Source organism: Salvelinus fontinalis, chromosome 16 (genome assembly GCF_029448725.1).
Source record: "Salvelinus fontinalis isolate EN_2023a chromosome 16, ASM2944872v1, whole genome shotgun sequence".
Classification (NCBI taxonomy): Eukaryota; Metazoa; Chordata; class Actinopteri; order Salmoniformes; family Salmonidae; genus Salvelinus; species Salvelinus fontinalis.
Window position 1 is genome coordinate 9,616,027 of NC_074680.1, and position 16,293 is coordinate 9,632,319.

Here is a 16,293-nt window from a genome sequence, read left to right on the forward strand (position 1 = left end):
TTTGGACTCGCCAGCCATAATAGTTAAATCATTAAATCATTATTTATTGAACTCCTTGTCTCTCATCATCATTGAATCTCTGCTAGCTAGCTACGTGCCAACGATTTGTTTAGAATAGCAACGTCGAATGAATAGAATGATTAGAATTAACGACTAGATCAAAACATGAGAAAATAACTAAAGAACAGCCCTCTTGGGAAGAAACTCCAGAATGCAACAACAAATGTACTCATGAAAATAATGTTTTTAAAGAAAGAATGTCATTGAGATTTCTATAAATATGTTGGCAAATGTTTTATAAAAGCAATAATGCCCTCGAACCTGGGAATTATCGTCTGACAACTCCTTCGAAGGGCTGTATCCCGGCCCAAGGCGACAGCCCTTCTCGGGAGTTGTCACATAATAATTCCCAGGTTTTCACGAGGAATCAGACTCAATAAAGCATCTTTTCTGGCACTGTTCATCAGTGGCTTGCTTTTGAAGTCAGGTACAGGAAGGGTTGTTATGTCATCATTTCAGGGTTCGGATGGGCCTGCAAACTGTATAGATAGGGCATCTGAAAAACCACGATCAGTCAATGGCAAATATCATAATACTCTTGGGTAAAGTATTTATTTTTATGGCAATATCGGTAGAAATGTTACAAATAGGGAGATTCAGGACCTTCATAAGAAGCCAAAGTAAAATGGAGGGATATGGAAGAAGCAAACTGACATTATACTGGGAAAGATGGGTTAATGAGATAATCTGTGGTTATCGGGGGTTGGAGTTAAGATTAGAATCAATTGTGGATTGTCCGCTGTGGGTGAAGGAATATACAATGCCTTCAGAAAGTATTCACACCCCTTGACTCCCCCATACTGTCAAAGTGGAATTATGTTTTTCGAAATGTTTACAAATTAAATAAAATATGAAAAGCTGAAATGTCAATAAGTATTTAACCCTTCTGTTTTGGCAAGCCTAAATAAATTCTGGAGTAAACATAATAAGTTGCATGGACTCTGTGTGCAATAATAGGGGTTAACATAATTTTTTTATGACTACCTCATCATGGTGGTGGCTGCATCATGTTATGGGTTTGCTTGTCATCGGCAAGGATTAGGGAGATTTTTGGGATAAAAAGAAACATAATAGAGCTAAGCACAGGCTAGAAAAAAGTTTTCCTAGAGAAAAACCTGATTCAGTCTGCTTTCTATCAGAAACTGGGAGACAAATTCACCATTCAGCAGGACAATAACCTAAAACACAAGGCCAAATATACACTGAAGTTGCTTACCAAAGCGACATTGAATGTTCCTGAGTGGCCTAGTTACAGTTTTAATTTAAATTGGCTTGGAAATCTATGGCAAGACTTGAAAATGTCCGTCTAGCAATAACCAACTTGACAGAGCTTGAAGAATTTAAAAATAATAATGGGCAAATATTGTACAATCCAGGTGTTGCAACATTCTTAGAGACTTACCCAGAAAGACTCACAGCTGTAATCACTGCCAAAGGTGCTTCTACAAAGTATTGACTCAGGAGTGTGAATACTTAAGTAAATGTGATATTTCTGTATTTACTTTTTATAATAACAAAACAAAATAATATAAAAACTTGCTTTCACTTTGTCATTATGGGGTATTGTGTGTAGATGGGTGTAGACGGGTGAGAAGAAAAGTCCATTTAATCCATTTTGAATTTAGGCTGTAACACAACAAAATGTAGAGTAAGTCAAGGGGCTCAGTTGGTAGAGCATGGTGCTGCTAACAGTAGGATGTGGGTTCAATTCCCATAGGGGTCCAGTACAAAAATGTGTGTAAGTCGCTCTGGATATGAGCTTCTGTTAAATGACTAAAATAATAATACTTTCTGAAGGCAGATATATATGTAGAATGTTTAACTACCGTACATGTGAGCGACAATAGCTGTAAGTAGCAGTAGAAGTATTGCTGTCTGTAAGTTTACTCCAGTCAAGGTAAGGATGGTAGTATTCGTGATCATATATTTTTTTATAAAGGAGTATTAGAAATTATGCAAACAATTAAATTGATAGAACCCACAATCTATCTGCAATATTAAAGCTGATCTACCCTCCATTATTATATATACATATTTTTTAAGCAATTTTGTTAAGCAATAGTCTCGAATTGAATCATCAGAAATAATGTCCCATCCACAATAGGGAGAACAGTCAAGTTTAAGGAGCTTGTTTTGTATTCCTGAAACACTCATCCAAATTAAGTTACATAGCTTACAGTAAATTGTACATACAAATTCAACACCGACACAGTCTTATCCCACTTGGGACTATGGACACCTTCGAGGCCATACTTCCGGTTTGCTACTTCTTGCCTATATAACAATGATGCTTCCTCGAACTTTCAGCAAAGTGGTAAAACTTCTCAATCAACGTTGTCCTCCAAAAGTGAATCAAGGACTACATTTACACATTCCATGATTCTCAGTACAACCACGCGTGCTGAAGGAGTCCATGTATGTCTCAGCCTGCCCAGGAGAGAGCTACTTCCATGCCTCACGTTAGTGACCTATGGCATCATATATGTACTGCTTGTTGCCTGTATGACAGAATCCATGCATATTCATACATACATATGGCTAGCCAGAATGAGGCCTGTCTCTTCCCTGTAGGCTCTCCCATGTCGAGCTGCATGAAGTCAGTTATATTGCATGTTCTAAAAACCTGTCTGGTCGAACCCTAAGGAGTTCTCTCTCTCTCTCTCTCTGTGTGTGGTGTGTGTGTGTGCTTGTTTTGGCTGGGACACCCCCGCAAGGTCTCAGCAAGAGCCTTCCCCTTTTTATACATAGAGATCCGATTAAATATTCTAATTCCTAATTCTATGGTTTTATAGCTAATCTCATGCTATCGTACACATTTTGACATGAGCCTGAGAGAAAATGTTGCAGTTTTAAGGCAAGTTTCCCGTAATAATATATATTTTTAAATCATGGTTTATGCTATCTGAGGAGGGCCTGACCTCTGGGGGAACCCAAACAAAAAAAACGAAACAGAAAAAACATTTTTGGAAGAGGGGGGTTGGTGGCCCCAAATCTTGGGGGGCCACCGTCTTGCTGGGGTTGCGGGTGGGTGTGCTACGCCAGTGTGTGTGTGCATGTGGTGTTTGTGCACGAGCGGTTTTCGGTGTGTGAGGTGAGAACAGAGAAAAGAGGAGTCCCATAATAGGCCACCTCCTCTTGATCCATCTGCTTTTTTTGCTCAGCCCCCCCATAAATTAGCAACGTTGTACATCTGCTTTGTGATACATTATTAGTTGTCTGCATTTAGTGGTTCCTCTGTTTATGAAAAATTTAACACTTTGCTGCATTCGATAATTTTTCTCCCCACAAATCCCCCTCTGCAGCTAACATGATACAAGAGGCCCACACATTGCCCCCTCTGTGCAGGCAGACCAGCCAGGCACCTAGCTACGTTCTGGGGAGGCAAGATGAAGGGGGTAGGATAACTTTTTATGTAAAAATAAAAGCATCTGTTCGGCAGAATGGAAGGCACGTGTGTGTGCAGCCAAAATTGCCATTCAGCATGGGCATGATGCTGTATTTCCAAATCAAATTTTATTTGCCACATGCTTCGTAATCAACAGGTGTAGACTAACAGTGAAATGCTCACTTACGGGTTAAAGATAATGCAGAGTGAATTTTTTTTATTTTATACAAATGTTTAAATAGTGACACAAGGAGTAAAAATAACATGGCTATCTACAGGGAGTACCAGTACCGAGTCAATCTGCAATACTATGCACTGTACATATAGGGTTAAAGTGACGATGCAAGGTAGGGTTTGGGTTGAAGTGAGTACGCAACAGGATAGATAATAGACCGTAGCAGCAGCGGATAGCAATTATATTAGCTATTTAGCAGTCTTGTTTAGAGGTCTTATGGCTTGGAAGTAGAAGCTGTTTTAGGTCCTATTGGTTCCAAACTTGGTGCACTGGTACCGCTTGCTGTGCGGTAGCAGAGGGAACAGTCTATGGCCTGGGTCTGTGAAAAACGTTTGCTGTCTTCCTCTGACCCCCTGATGAACACAGCTTGGCTGTCGAAATGTTGATTATAAAATGATTGCATCTGAGTTCCTAGAGTGTGCGGCTCTCCTTTTCTTTTTTTGCTAGCCAGCACCTCTCCTAAACAGGTGTGCATTTCATCCAACTCCTTCCTTTGGCACCACCTGGTATAGAGGTCTTGGATGGCAGGGAGCTTGGCCCCAGTGAAGTACTGGGCTGTACTCATCACCTTCTGTTGCGCCTTGCGGTCGTGTGCCATTCAGTTGCCATACCAAGCGCTGATAGCCAGTCAAGTTGCTCTCAATGGTGCAGCTGTAGAACTTTTTGAGGATCTGAAGGCCCATGCCAAATCTTTTCAGCCTCTTGAGCCTCCACTGCTGTTATCAGCTGTAGCGCAAAACTTTTTGCTAAACATTGACACAAGATGGACCTAGGCTAGCTAATAGCTTTAAAGTATTTTCAGCGGTTTGGATGTGGCGGTAGACTAGAGGGCATGTAGTTGGGTCAGTATGCTAATATAAAGTATTTATCCACAGATCTGGGTGAATGTGAACTTGTGATCCACTAAACTAAATGTCATGAAGATTGGCTTAGCCAGGAAATGCAAACTCATTGCAATAAGCGACATTGATGTGCAGCATTGCCGCAAAAATGGAAGAGGCACGTGGACGGGGGAGAAAGTAAGGCACTTGTCTGTCGGTCCTGCATTAAAGACCAATATTGGTTAAAGAAAATTGTGATAAATAAAAAAGTATACCAGATTAATTTAAGGACCAAAAATTGGACAGCTCTGCCATACAGATTGCAAAATAGTTGGGATGAGATTTTCGATGTACCGATTCCATGGCTCTGAAGCATGGCCTGAAGCAAGGATATGCAGGTTCTTGGTACCAGTTGAAAGGAAACACTTTGAATTTGTGGAAATGTGAAAGGAATCTAGGAGAATATAACACAATACATCTGGTAAAAGATAATACAAAGAAGAAAAAAAACATGATATTGTATATTGCATCATTGAAATGCAAGAGAAAGGCCATAATGTATTATTCCAGCCGAGCTGCAATTTAGATTTTGGCCACTAGATGGCAGCAGTGTATGTGCAAAACTTTAGACTGATCCAATAAACCATTGCATTCTGTTCAAAATTTTGGAACAAGATTGCTAAATGTGCCTAATTTGTTTATTAATATCTTTTCATGTTCAAAACTGTGCACTCTCCTCAAACAATATCATGGTATTCTTTGACTGTAATAGCTACTGTAAATTGGACAGCGCAGTTAGATTAATAAGAATTGAAACTTCTTAATATCAGATATGTCTATGTCCTGGGAATTTTGTTTGTTACTTACATCTTCATGCTAATCACATTAGCCTACTTTAGTTTTAATCAGCAAATCGATTTTCAGCTGTGCTAACATAATTGCAAAAGGGTTTTCTAATGATCAATTAGCCTTTTTAATTTGATAAACTTGGATTAGCTAACACAACGTGCCATTGGAACACAGGAGTGATGGTTGCTGATAATGGGCCTCTGTACACCTATGTAGATATTCGATTAAAAAATTGCCTTTTCCAGTTACAATATACATTTATAATATTAACAATGTCTACACTGTATTTCTGATCAATTTGATGATATTTTAAATGACAAAAAATGTGCTTTTCTTTCAAAAACAAGGAAATGTCTAATTGACCCCAAACTTTTGAACAGTAGTGCATATACAGTACCAGTCAAAAGTTTGGACACATCTACTCATTCAAGGGTTTTTCTCTATATTACTATTTTTTTTCTCTATATTACTATTTTCTATTTTTTTTATTACAATTATATTGCAGAAACTTGTAACGACATCAAAACTATGAAATAACACATATGGACTCATGCAGTAACCAAACGTTTGTTTTTAAATTTGAGATAAAGTAGCCACCTTTTGCCTTTGTGACAGCTTTGCACACTCTTGGCGTTCTCTCAACAAGCTTCATGAGGTAGTCAACTGTAATGCATTTCAATTAACAGGTGTGCCTTGTTAAAAGTTAATTTGTGTGATTTATTTTCTTCTTAATGTGTTTGAGCGAAGCAGTTATGTTGTGACAAGGTAGGGGTGGTGTACAGAAGTTAGTCCGTGTTGCTGTGCGTTTTGTTGCCAACCTTACTTTGCTAGCTGACAACTTTACGGTTTTTACTTTTTACTTTTTAATTACCGTTTATATTTTTAGTTTTTCCCTCACAACTTTTTCAGTCCGGACGCTTTATCTGGACATGGTTCGTCAGCACCTTCAACAGCCGAAGCTAAGTAGTAACATTAACATGATGCCTTCTAATTGCAGTCACTGTATTCATAATATACAGGAGAACGATCGGCTTACGGCGAGGATAGCTGTGCTGCAAGCCCAGCTTCAGACGCAATCGTTAGGCAAGGGTAATTTCAGTGTAGGAAAGGATGAAACAGCGTCTGTGCCACCAGTAAGTACAGTTAGTAGTATAAATCCCCCCCCGCACAGTCCCCGCAGTCGGACAACTTTCTCATGGTTTCTGGAGGGAAATGCTGTAGGAATGCTCAACTGGTGTCGCTCATTCAGCCGCCAGAAATTTTCAACCAGTTTCCCCCATTAAGTAGCGAGTCGGAGTCTGAGGCCGAGTCTTCACTTGTCTCTACTCTTCCCGTTACGGGGTTAGAGACGCCGAAGCTTCCCACCATTAGATCTGACAAATTGAAAACCCTAGTCATTGGCGACTCCATTACCCGCAGTATTAGACTTAAAACAAATCACCCAGCGATCATACACTGTTTACCAGGGGGCAGGGCTACCGACGTTAAGGCTAATCTGAAGATGGTGCTGGCTAAAGCTAAAACTGGCGAGTGTAGAGAGTATAGAGATATTGTTATCCACGTCGGCACCAACGATGTTAGGATGAAACAGTCAGAGGTCACCAAGCGCAACATAGCTTCAGCATGTAAATCAGCTAGAAAGATGTGTCGGCATCGAGTAATTGTCTCTGGCCCCCTCCCAGTTAGGGGGAGTGATGAGCTCTACAGCAGAGTCTCACAACTCAATCACTGGTTGAAAACTGTTTTCTGCCCCTCCCAAAAGATAGAATTTGTAGATAATTGGCCCTCTTTCTGGGACTCACCCACAAACAGGACCAAGCCTGGCCTGTTGAGGAGTGACGGACTCCAGCCTAGCTGGAGGGGTGCTCTCATCTTATCTACCAACATAGACAGGGCTCTAACTCCTCTAGCTCCATAATGAAATAGGGTGCAGGCCAGGCAGCAGGCTGTTAGCCAGCCTGCCAGCTTAGTGGAGTCTGCCACTAGCATAGTCAGTGTAGTTAGCTCAGCTATCCCCATTGAGACTGTGTCTGTGCCTCGACCTAGGTTGGTCAAACCTAAACATGACGGTGTTCGCCAAGCAATCTCACTAGGATAAAGACCTCCTCTTTTCCTGCTATTATTGAAAGAGATCGTGATACCTCACATCTCAAAATAGGGCTACTTAATGTTAGATCCCTCACTTCAAAGGCAGTTATAGTCAATGAACTAATCACTGATCATAATCTTGATGTGATTGGCCTGACTGAAACATGGCTTAAGCCTGATGAATTTACTGTGTTAAATGAGGCCTCACCTCCTGGTTACACTAGGAGTGTACAAAAATCGAACTTCTTTGGGGAAAAGATCATGATCATTAGAAAGCAAATTACGGACTCCTCTTTAAATCTGTGTATTCCTCCAAAGTTTAGCTGTCCCTCCTATGTTGAACATAATAAACGTCTCTCTATCCACCGGATGTGTACCAAACTCACTGAAAGTGGCAGTAATAAAGCCTCTCTTGAAAAAGCCAAACCTTGACCCAGAAAATATTTAAAAAACAAACCTTGACCCAGAAAATATAAAAAACTATCGGCCTATATCGAATCTTCCATTCCTCTCAAAACATTTTGAAAAAGCTGTTGCGCAGCAACTCACTGTCTTCCTGAAGACAAACAATGTATACGAAATGCTTCAGTCTGGTTTTAGACCCCATCATAGCACTGAGACTGCACTTGTGAAGGTGGTAAATGACCTTTTAATGGCGTCAGACCGAGGCTCTGCATCTGTCCTCGTGCTACTAGACCTTAGTGCTGCCTTTGATACCATCGATCACCACATTCTTTTGGAGAGACTGGAAACCCAAATTGGTCTACACGGACAAGTTCTGGCCTGGTTTAGATCTTATCTGTTGGAAAGATATCAGTTTGTCTCTGTGAATGGTTTCTCCTCTGACAAATCAACTGTACATTTCGGTGTTCCTCAAGGTTCCGTTTTAGGACCACTATTTTTCTCACTATATATTTTACCTCTTGGGGATGTCATTCGAAAACATAATGTTAACTTTCACTGCTATGCGGATGACACACAGCTGTACATTTCAATGAAACATGGTGAAGCCCCAAAATTGCCCTCGCTAGAAGGCTGTGTTTCAGACATACGGAAGTGAATGGCTGAAAACGTTCTACTTTTAAACTCGGACAAAACAGAGATGCTTGTTCTAGGTCCCAAGAAACAAAGAAATATTCTGTTAAATCTGACAATTAATCTTGATGGTTGTAAAGGCGTCTCAAATAAAACTGTGAAGGAACTCGGCGTTACTCTGGACCCTGATCTCTCTTTTGACGAACATATCAAGACTGTTTCAAGGACAGCTTTTTTCCATCTACGTAACATTGCAAAAATCTGAAATTTTCTGTCCAGAAATGATGCAGAAAAATTAATCCATGCTTTTGTTACTTCTAGGTTAGATTACTGCAATGCTCTACTTTCCGGCTACCGGGATAAAGCACTAAATAAACTTCAGTTAGTGCTAAATACGGCTGCTAGAATCCTGACTAGAACCAAGAAATTTGATCATATTACTCCAGTGCTAGCTTCGCTACACTGGCTTCCTGTTAACCTGTTGAGGCTGGGGGCGCTGTTGTCACTATTTATGCTAATCGTGTAATTTTTGAAACGGCTTCCTACAAATTTCTTGATCGTACAATATGCATATTATTATTATTATTGGATAGAAAACAGTCTATAGTTTCTATAGGAGTTGAAATGTTGTCTCTAAGTGGAACAGAACCCATTCTACAGCAATTTCCCTGACATGGAGTCAGATTTCAGAAATTTTGGCCACTGTTCTGGAGTCAGTTTTAAAGCCAATGTTATTCCTATGAGTATACGGACACTGCTTACGTCTTCCCCTGGATGCCTTTACGTGATGACGATTTGAATGGGGTCGATTGCGCGTTCACAGGCACTACAAATTAAAAAACCCTGTAGCTAGTCACTCTTTTGGAGCTGCGTCATGCGCCTGGAGGACACCGACCCGCACCTGTTCCAAGCATTAGTGTTGGGAGTAATCTTTCTCCGGTCATGTTAAGACTCGTTATAGGAGTTAAAAACATCATAAGGTAGTTAATTTAAAGCGTTTTATAGCAATTTATATCCGTTTAGTGCGATTTTGGGACATTTATTTCTGAAACGCTGTGAATCGCTGGGCACGCTTCCAGTTCATGCTGAACGCAGTTGGCATTTCCACATGGCAAGAGGACAGCTTTCCACCAAAAGACGATTACTCCCAAGAAAGGATCCTTTGCCCAAGATACTGATGGAAGAACAGCTCAAAGTAGGACATTTTTATTATGATAAATCGTGTTTCTGTCGAAACATTTTAGTGGCTTAGGACGCCATGTTTTTTGACGTAGCTTCGCTTGGCGCAAACTGTATTGAAAAGTAAGGATAATTTAAAAAATGTAATTCCGCGATTGTATTAAGAATTAAATTGTCTATCAATCGCTGTCCACCCTATATTTTTTAGTCACGTTTATGAGTATTTATGTATACGAGTAGATCACTGTCTAATATGGCGCACGGACATTTTCTCACCAGCTGGGCTACTTTCCCCATTGTCTAACCATGATTTTGGTGGCTAAATATGCACATTTTCGAACAAACTGTATATGCATGTTGTAATGTGATGTTACAGGGGTGTCATCTGAAGAATTCTGAGAAGGTTAGTGAAAAAAATAATATATTTTGGCGATGTTGACGTTATCGCTCACTTTGGCTAGAATTAATGCTGGGGTAATGTTTGCACAGGTGCTATGCTAATATAACGATTTATTGTGTTTTCGCTGTAAGACACTTAGAAAATCTGAAATATTGTCTGTATTCACAGGATCTGTGTCTTTCGATTCGTGTATGCTGTGTATTTTTACGAAATGTTTGATGATTAGTAAGTAGGTAAACACGTTGCTCTATGTAGTTATTCTAGTCCATTTGTGACGGTGGGTGCAATTGTAACCTATGCCATCTACCTGAAATATGCACTTTTTTCTAACAAAACCTATCCCATACCATAAATATGTTATCAGACTGTCATCTGATGAGTTTTTGTCTTGGTTAGGGGCTATAAATATCTTAGTTTAGCCGAATTGGTGATAGCTACTGGTGTTGGTGGACAAATAAAAGATGGTGGATTATGCTAATGTGTTTTTAGGTAATAGATGTACATCTTTACATATTGTGTCTTCCCTGTAAAACATTTAAAAAATCGGACATGTTGGCTGGATTCACAAGATCTGTGTCTTTCATTAGCTGTATTGGACTTTAATGTGTGAAAGTTAAATATTTAAAAAAATAATAATAATTGAATTTCGCGCTCTGCCTTTTCAGTGGGGGTGGGGGGGGAGTGCCGCTAGCGGCACTCTCATCCTAGACAGGTTAAGGCAAGGGCTGATTTCAAGGTTTTACTGTTAACCTATAAAGCGTTGCATGGGCTTGCTCCTACCTATCTTTCTTAGTTGGTCCTGCCGTACATACCTACACGTACGCTACGGTCACAAGACGCAGGCCTCCTAATTGTCCCTAGAATTTCTAAGCAAACAGCTGGAGGCAGGGCTTTCTCCTATAGATCTCCATTTTTATGGAATAGTCTGCCTACCCATGTGAGAGACGCAGACTCGGTCTCAACCTTTAAGTCTTTACTGAAGACTTATCTCTTCAGTAGGTCATATGATTGAGTGTAGTCTGGCCCAGGAGTGTGAAGGTGAACGGAAAGGCTCTGGAGTAACAAACCGCCCTTGCTGTCTCTGCCTGGCCGGTTCCCCTCTCTCCACTGGGATTCTCTGCCTCTAACCCTATTACAGGGGCTGAGTCACTGGCTTACTGGTGCTCTTTCATGCTGTCCCTAGGAGGGGTGCGTCACTTGAGTGGGTTGAGTTACTGACGTGATCTTCCTGTCTGGGTTGGCGCCCCCCCCCTTGGTTTGTGCTGTGGTGGAGATCTTTGTGGGCTTTACTCGGCCTTGTCTCAGGATGGTAAATTGGTGGTTGAAGATATCCCTCTAGTGGTGTGGGGGCTGTGCTTTGGCAAAGTGGGTGGGGTTATATCCTTCCTGTTTGGCCCTGTCCGGGGGCATCATCGGATGGGGCCACAGTGTCTCCTGACCCCTCCTGTCTCAGCCTCCAGTATTTATGCTGCAGTAGTTTATGTGTCGGGGGGCTAGGGTCAGTTGGTTATATCTGGAGTACTTCTCCTGTCTTATCCGGTGTCCTGTGTGAATTTAAGTATGCTCTCTCTAATTCTCTCCTTCTCTCATTCTTTCTCTCTCTCGGAGGACCTGAGCCCTAGGACCATGCGTCAGGACTACCGGGCATGATGACTCCTTGCTGTCCCCAGTCCACCTGGCCTTGCTGCTGTTCCAGTTTCAACTGTGGCCTGCGGCTATGGAACCCTGACCTGTCCACCGGATGTGCTACCTGTCCCAGACCTGCTGTTTTCAACTCTCTAGAGACCGCAGGAGCGGTAGAGATACTCTAAATGATCGGCTATGAAAAGCCAACTGACATTTACTCCTGATTATTATTTGACCATGCTGGTCATTTATGAACATTTGAACATCTTGGCCATGTTCTGTTATAATCTCCACCCGGCACAGCCAGAAGAGGACTGGCCACCCCTCATAGCCTGGTTCCTCTCTAGGTTTCTTCTTAGGTTTTGGCCTTTCTAGGGAGTTTTTCCTAGCCGCCGTGCTTCTACACCTGCATTGCTTGCTGTTTGGGGTTTTAGGCTGGGTTTCTGTACAGCACTTCGAGATATTAGCTGATGTACGAAGGGCTATATAAAATAAACTTGATGATTTGATTTGATTTGGTCAAAGACAAAGTCCGTATTAATGGCAAGAACAGCTGAAATAAGCAGAGAAACAACAGTCCATCATTACTTTAAGACATAAAGATCAGTCAATGCGGAACATTTTAAGAATATTTAAAGTTTCTTTAAGGTGCAGTCCAAAAACCATCAAGTGCTATGTTGAAACTGACTCTCATGTGGACCGCACAGGAAAGGAAGAACCAGAGTTACCTCTGCTGCACAGGATAAGTTTGTTAGAGTTAGCTTCAGTCAGCTTCAGAAATTGCAGCCCAAATAAATGCCTCAGAGTTCAAGTAACAGACACATTTCAACATCAACTGTTCAGAGGAGACTGCATGAATCAGGCCTTCATGGTCGAATTGCTGCAAAGAAACCACGACTATAGCACACCAATAAGAAGAAGAGACTTGCTTGGGCCAAGAAACCCGAGCAATGGACATTAAACCGGTGGAAATCTGTCCATTGGTCTGATGAGTCCAAATGTGCGTTTTTTTGTTCCAACTGCTGTGTCTTTGTGAGACGTAGAGTAGGTGAGTGGATGGTCTCTGCATGTGTGGTTCCCACCGTGAAGCATGGAGGAAGAGGTATGATGGTGTGGGGGTGCTTTGCTGGTGACACTGTCAGTGATTTATTTAGAATTCAAGGAACACCTATCCAGCATGGCTACCACAGCATTCTGCAGCAATACACCATCCCATCTACTTTGCACTTAGTGGGACAATCGTTTGTTTTTCAACAGGACAATGACTCAACACACCTCCAGGTATCATGGCATCGGAGAAGATGGCTGACGTTTTACGTGCTCCTAACCAAATGTTTTTTTCAGCTGTTTGTAACTTATCATTGCTGCTACCATCTCTTATGACCGAAAATATCCTCTGGACAACAGAACAGCGATTACTCACCAAGAACTGACAGAAGTTATTTTTCTTTTAACGAGTTTGACGAGCCCGACTTGAAGGACATACTGCTTTCCAGACAACAGGCACAAATCCCAGTCAATTGCGTGAAGAGAAGATGAAGAGAAAGAGGATGGAGGTCGGGCTGCTTTCTGAGAATTCGTAGGTTATCGAATAAACCCCCACTGCCTTCTGTTCTACTAGCTAACATGCAATCATTGGAAAATAAAATTGACGACCTACGAGGAAAATTAAACTACCAACAGGACATTAAAAACTGTAATATCTTATGCTTCACAGAGTCGTGGCTGAACGACAACATTATTAAAATACAGCTGGCTGGTTAAACGCCATATCGGCAGGATTGAACATCGGTGTCTGGTAAGGGGTCGGCTTATGCATATTTGTGAACAACAGCTGGTGCACGATATCTAAGGAAGTCTCAAGGTTTTGCTCGCCTGAGGTAGAGTATCTCAAGATAAGCTGTAGACCACACTATCTACCTAGAGAGTTTATCTATATTTTTCATAGCTGTCTACATACCACCAAAGACCGATGCTGGCACTTAGACCACACTCAATGAGTTGTATTCCGCGATAAGAAAACAGGAAAACACTCATCCAGAGGCGGCGCTCCTAGTGGCCGGGGACTTTAATGCAGGGAAACTTAAATCCGTTTTACCTAATTTCTACCAGCATGTTAAATGTGCAACCATAGGGAAAACAACTCTAGATCACCTTTACTCCACACAGAGACACGTACAAAGATCCGCCACACCCTGCATTTGGCAAATCTGACCATAATTCTATCCTCCTGATTCCTGCTTACAAGCTATTATTAAAGCAGGAAGCACCAGTGACTCGGTCTATAAAAAAGTGGTCAGATGAAGCAGATGCTAAACTACAGGACTGTTTTGCTAGCACAGACTGGAATATGTTCCAGGATTCTTCCAATGGCATTGAGGAGAACACCACATCAGTCATTCGCTTCATCAATAAGTGCATCGATGATGTTATCCCCACAGTTGCTGTATGTACATACCCCAACCAGAAGCCATGGATTACAGGCAATATCCACACTGAGCTAAAGGCTAGAGCTGCCGCTTTCAAGTAGAGGGACTCTAACACAGAAGCTTATAAGAAGTCCCGCTATGCCCTCCGACGAACCATCAAATTGGCAAAGCATCAATATAGGACTAAGATCATCTCTGCCGCTCGTCGGATGTGGCAGGGCTTTCAACCCATTACAGACTACAAAGCGAAGCACAGCCTAGAGCTGCCCAGTGACACGAGCCTACCAGCCGAGCTAAACTACTTCTATGCTTGCTTCGAGGCAAAAAACACTGAAACATGCATGAGAGCACCAGCTGTCCAGACAACTGTGAGCACGCTCTCCACAGCCGATGTGAGTAAGACCTTTAAAGAGGTCAACATTCACAAGACCACAGGGCCAGATGGATTACCAGGAAGTGTACTGCGACCATGCGCTGACCAACTGGTAAGTGTTTTCACTGACATTGTCTGTAATACCAACATGTTTTAACCAGACCACCAAGTTCCCTGTGCCCAAGAACACTAAGGTAACCTGCCTAAATGACTACCAACCCGTAGCACTCACGTCTGTAGCCATGAAGTGCTTTGAAAGGCTGGTCATGGCTCACATCAACAGTATTATTCCAGAAACCTAGACCCACTCCCATTTGCATACCTCCCCAACAGATCCACAGATGATGCAATCTCTGTTGCACTCCACACTGCCCTTTCCCACCCTGGACAAAAGGAACACCTATGTGAGAATGCTATTTGCTGACTACAGCTCAGAGTTCAACACCATAGTGCCCTCAAAGCTCATCAATGAGCTAAGGACCCTGGAGCTGAACACCTGCCTCTACAACTGGATCCTGGACTTCCTGACGGGCCGCCCCCAGGTGGTAAGGGTAGGTAACAACACATCCACCAAGTTGATCCTCAACACAGAGGCCCCTCAGTTCACTCATGACTGCACGGCCAGGCACGACTCCAACACCATCATTAAGTTGCCGATGACACAACAGTGGCTGGCCTGATCAACGAAAGCGACAAGACAGCCTATAGGGAGAGACCTGGCCATGTGGCGCCAGGACAACAATCTCTCCCTCAATGTGATCAAGACAAAGGAGATGATTGTGGACTACAGGATTAGGAGGGCCGCGCACGCCCCCTTTCTCATCGACGATGCTGTAGTGGAGCAGGTTGAGAGCGTCAAGTTCCTTGGCGTCCACATCACCAACAAACTATCATGGTCCAAGCACACCAAGACAGTCGTGGCTCGACAAAACCTATTCCCCCTCAGGAGACTGAAAAGATTTGGAATGGGTCCTCAGATCCTCAAAAGTTCTACAGCTGCACCATCGAAAGCATCCTGACTGGTTGCACAACTGCCTGGTATGGCAACTGCTCGGCATCCGATCGCAAGGCACTACAGAGGGTAGTGCGTACGGCCCAGTACATCACTGAGGTCAAGCTTCCTGCCATCCAGGACTTCTATAACAGGCGGTGTCAGAAGAAGGCCTTAATAATTGTAAAAGACTCCAGCCACCCGGCCACTCCAGCCAGTAATAGACTGTTCTCTCTGCTACCGCACGGTTAGTGGTACCGGAGCGCCAAGCCTAGGTCCAAGAGGCTTCTAAACAGCTGTCACGCTCTGACCTTAGTTTTCTATATTTTCTGTGTTATTTTGGTCAGGTCAGGGTGTGACGAGGGTGGGTATAGGTGTGTTTGTCTTGTCAAGGGTTTTTTGTTTATCTATGGGGATGTTGTATGTCTAGGGAATGTAGGTTTATGGTGGCCTGAATTGGTTCCCAATCAGAAGCAGCTGTTTATCGTTGTCTCTGATTGGGGATCCTATTTAGGTTGCCATTTTCCATTTAGGTTTTGTGGGTAGTTGTCTATGTGTTGTTGCCTGTCAGCACTCTGTTATTTATAACTTCACGTTCGTTTTGTTGTTTTTGTTAGTTTGTTTAGTGGTTCATTTGTTCATTAAAAAGAAAATGTATTCACATCACGCTGCGCCTTGGTCTCCTCACTACGACGATCGTGACAACAGCTTCTACTCCAAGCCATAAGACTGAACATCTAATCAAATGGCTACTCAGACTATTTGCATTGCCCACCCCCCACCCCCTTTTTTACGCAGCTGCTACTCTCTGTTATTATCTAA